We start from the raw sequence: 4637 nt of genomic DNA on the forward strand, positions 1-4637 counted from the left end.
TAGGTTGGAGCTGAACATTTAAACAGATCTTATACGGAGCCATCTTGGGAATTTGGTTTTTCAATCAGAACCGATCTGCTCGAATCTGGAACATTTAGATGTTGAACCCGTTTTGTGCTGGTTGGTCCAGAACCGTTTAGTGGGTTCTGCTGGTCTGGAAACGTCTGCCAGTGGTCATAATGTTCTGACTAATCCGAACTGGTCATGTTTTGCTCATTCGTGATGTTTAGCGGCAGATCATGTTTCATTTGTTAAATCTGCATTTTCTCTTTCTGAGTCAGAATATTAATATTAAAGTTGTGTGAAAAATTCTCTCTGATCATCACATGAGCTGTTGGGGAAGAATCTAATTAGAGCTGAAAGAAAAACCTGTAATTAATCTCCGTTATCGGCCCTGAAGCAGTTTGTTGTTCTCATAAAGTTTCTCCTCCTAAAGGGAATAAAAAACCTTCATCATGTAGATTCAAAACGAAAAGAGACTCAAATCTCATCCACAGTTTGGTTCTGCTCTCCTGCTGACCACGTCTCCAAACACATGAGCTCAGACTGATCAGCTCCTGCCCACATGGCGGCTAGCTCAGGTAGCGTTAGCACAAAGATGAACTGATGTGTGATGAAGATCAAACTCTCTGATGTTTCTTCTTCTTCTTTTGTTATATTTGAAAACAGACAAGATGGCAGCGTTGCCGTGGAAACTGACGTACTGTTGGCAGCTGGTCATTGGACTAAAGTGGACCAACGTTGGGGCCAACTCCAGCGCAGGCAGGACAGAGACAGGTGCATTATGGGAAGATGTAGCGGTCAGAAAGTGACATCAAGGAGACGAGGATGCAGAACAGAACCGGCAGCGAACGCGACCAGGTGAGTTCAGTCAACAGGAAGAACGGCAGCGAGAACCAAAACAACGAAACCACACAGGAAGCAGGACGAGAAAATAAGAGAGAAACATCTGAACGTCTCCAGCAGCCACGATTCCAGCCAAATGAAATGTCACGAAACAGACGCTGCGCATGGCTGTAATAAACAGGAAGTAGAGGAAGCGAACTGAACCAGACTTCCTCCCTCCAGGTTTGGTGCCTCTGGTACGGCGCTGACCCAGCAGTGGATGGGACGGTTCGCTACGTCAGGACTTATCAGGAAATGTTTCCATCGACTCTTTTTCAGAAAAGCCAGAAACCATCTGAATTATTTTGAATTTTTCCGTTTCCATCAATCTTTTCTAACGTTCACGGCTAGTGAGCAGGAATAAAGTCAAAGTAAAGCAGCAGAAAGCCTGTGCTGCTGCTTATAGGCTTGTTGCTAAGCCGCGATGCGTTCAATGGATGACCAAAAAACAGATTTTACAGCCATTTCCTCGCCGCTACACTGCAGATAATGATGCTGAAAGAAAAGGCGGGAACTGAAACTCTCTCCATCCTCCATGTTTCCCATCATCAGGACATTTTTCCTCAGGAAGTCTTCCTGCTCAGTGAGACGTTCTCATCTGTGGACTCCACAATCCCACCAAAACGACTGAATATTCTGGTGTTTGGTTCGCAGAAACCAGATTATCCTGCTGAAAACAGCGACGGAGATGAATTATGAAAAAGTTTTCTGAACATCGATGCAGGAAAATCTTTGTTCTCCTCACCGCGGCTGTGACCGCCTGGTGAACTTCCAGCCTGGATGACGAGCTTCAGGAAAAATAAGATGATTTCACACCTTTTGAATTTGTTTCCCATCTTTGAAGCTTGAAAGGAAAAGCCGCCTCCCCTCCATGGTGAGGGTCTCGGCTCTTTCCGTCCTCCTTTCCTCACTTATTGCGCCTCTTATCTGCTTTTCCCACTCCGTATTCTCTGCCGTCTCATTTCCTCTCGCTTCTTCTCCTCGACGCTCGCTGAGGAGCAGATGATGTAAAAACTCTGCAACAGCAGCCTGAGCCCAGTTTAGTTTTATGTCTAGACGTCTATTACTCAGAGATTAGTGAGGAGAAAAGAGCTGCAGCGGTTTGTTGATTGGAGGTTTGTCTGCAGGAGATTCACGTCTGGGAGGAGAAACCTGGAAAAACAAAAACATCTTTAAGTCTCAGTGGGTCCAGCCAGCGTCAGGCTGCAGCCTGAAGCTCCACTGGAACAAATTACAGCAACATTTTGGTTTATTTAGCCGGAAACAGGAAAAAATGGAGGTTCACTTTATCATTAGATCACAGATTAAATATTTAAATCCCAACTAAATGTTTAAATCTTATAGTTTACAAACTAAATATTTAGTTCCAACTCAAAATGAATGTTCAAATATTTAGCTTGCGAGCTAATTGCTTAGCTCGCAAGCTAAATATATCTAATTAGCAATTAAATATTTGGTAAGTAGATATTTAGTTAATATGCAAATTCATTAGGTGAAATGCGGAAGTGGAATATCAAAATAAAAGCTGGTTTTATGAACCTCTACATGCTGCTGGCTGAATCAGCTTCAGTGAATCGATGTGAACGACTGAAGACGTTCGGTTTCGCTAACAGCTGCAGATTATTTACACAGCTTTTATTTTGATAGTCCACTTCCTCTTTCAACCAGTGAATTTGCATATCAGCTAAGTATTTGGCTTATATGCAATATATAAATTTATTTTATATTTAAATTGCACCTGAATATTTAGTTGGCAAGCTAACTATTTGGCTAACAAGCTAAATATTTAGTTAGCACACTAGCTACATTGTTAGCTACATTGTTAGCTAGCTACATAAATACTAAGGTAGCAAGCTAAATATTCTGATAAGAAGTTAATATTTATTTTCCTAACTGAATATTTTATTTTATATTTATTGTGCCAGCTAAGTATTTATCTTGTGAATTCATTATTTAGTTGGAACTGATGTATATAAATGTGTAAATAACACGTTGAGCCATTTTTTCTCCGGCCGGCTAAATAAACCACGTCGTTGGTGTGAATGTTTTCCGCTCCGATGGAAACAGGTTGGCGTCGGAGCGGAGGCCCAGACGGCTTCATGCTCTATTGTTCTCTGGGTGTAAAGCTCTCTTCGTCTTCTGTTGCTGCTGAGACGCTTTCTCTGAACTATTAGGAGTTTCTAAAGCCGGCTAAGCTCTTAAGCTGCTCTGATAGTTTTGTCACCTTGGTTTCCTCGCCGTTTCCTCCTCTAATTCCCTTTTCATCCTCCGGTGTCTGTGCTGCTGCTGGGAGTCGGGACAGAGCCGCTTCCTACACGCTTTATACCCTCCAACTGTTGGAAACAGGCCGTCTGTGAGAAGGTGATTGTTTTGTTCTGACTCCTCCTCCAGGGTCTGCAGGGTCACAGCTAACAGTAAAGAGCTTTTTATGAAAACGCCTCGTTTTTTTCTTCTGCAGCTTCAGAAGAAACTGAACTATTACTGAACTGCTTTACGCTGCATTCCCACCAGCCCTGTTCGCTCCGTTTTAATCCCACCCCAGTCCGCTTTGACCCGCTCAGTTTGCCTAGTCAAAGTCCGGTTCAGTTGGTGAGGTGTGAATACTAATCGACCTCTGACCTCTGGTCCTCCGAGCCTGGTTGGTTTGAATGTGAACGCCAAGTGGACCAGAGACCGCTCCAAAGGCAGGAAATGGACTACACCGCAAGGCATTCTGGGTAAATCCAACCAAAGCTAACGTGCTAGCCTAGCGCTAGCAGCAGAAATGGCTCCTGGTCTTTAGCCTAAAGAGAAATCCTCCAACCGCTAAAATCCTCCATCTTGTTTCCATCTGGTGAAGCAGGAAGTTGCTCTCAGCGTCTTCAGAGGTTTTTGTGTCGTTTCCTTCAGTGGTTCTTGGTGCAGCGCCCCCACAGGCCAGGAGGGGAACAGGTTGGTTTGACTCAGAGCCACAGCAGATGATGGAGTTCTGATCCAGACCATCAGGTGTGAAAACAGCTTCTCTGTCTGATGTTTTCTCTCAACCTTTTTCCTCAGCTTTTAAACTAATCTGCAGTAAATCATCTGCAGCTGCATTCACACAAATTCTCCACCATCTTTTCCTCGCTGCAGCAGGATTTACTGTCACGGGAAACAGGAAGTCAATATTTCTCAGTCTGAGTTCTTAAAACCCTCCTCCAGCTGCCAGCAGGACCTTAATGGCTTCAGTCAGCAGCTGTTTGGTTTCTGACGCAGCTGAACGAGGCCTGATCATCATCCTGCAGCCGCCGCGTTTACAGCGGCCATAAAAACGTCCAGCTAATTGGATCATGGGAATAAATTGGAGGCTATTTAGAAAAAAACTCATTTTTCTAGAATGTTTTTCTACGATGAATTGGTTCTTTATTGTGTATTTTACTAAACTTTGTCGCCTCTGAAGGAAGAAGAAACTCAAAGTTCACACCAACACGGATCCTGACAGAGAATAAAACTGTTTACGGTTAAAAGCAGCAGTTTTTCTGTTTCCAGTGATAAAACCTGTTGTTGTTAAAATGAACAGAATCAGTAAAATAATGTTTCCCCTGGTAGAAAGAAGCAAAACGGGTGAAACTTGTTCATGTCTGTTTCATCTCCTTCCAGCAGCATCAGAGGCAGAAAGGAGAACCTGCATGCTGATGGAGGAGGAGGTGAAGACGAGGACGCCGTTTCATCTCAGCTGCTCCCACAGGTCCTTCCTCTTTTGTCCTTCCTCTCGGCGGAGCGCGGGAATTACA

General features: G+C 43.8%; 1 long non-coding RNA gene across 1 annotated transcript in view; it reads left to right on the plus strand.

Annotated features, from left to right (window-relative positions):
- The first annotated feature begins 771 nt into the window (after positions 1–771).
- The window catches only part of LOC108166684 (uncharacterized), a 3969-nt gene continuing 103 nt past the window's right edge, over positions 772–4637 (plus strand). The window contains exons 1-2 of the long non-coding RNA XR_014089897.1: positions 772–861; positions 4504–4591. This is a non-coding gene — a long non-coding RNA (uncharacterized LOC108166684). The remainder of the gene's footprint in view (positions 862–4503; positions 4592–4637) is intronic.

The sequence above is a fragment of the Poecilia reticulata genome, chromosome 11 (assembly GCF_904066995.2).
Source record: "Poecilia reticulata chromosome 11, P_reticulata-male-v2, whole genome shotgun sequence".
Classification (NCBI taxonomy): Eukaryota; Metazoa; Chordata; class Actinopteri; order Cyprinodontiformes; family Poeciliidae; genus Poecilia; species Poecilia reticulata.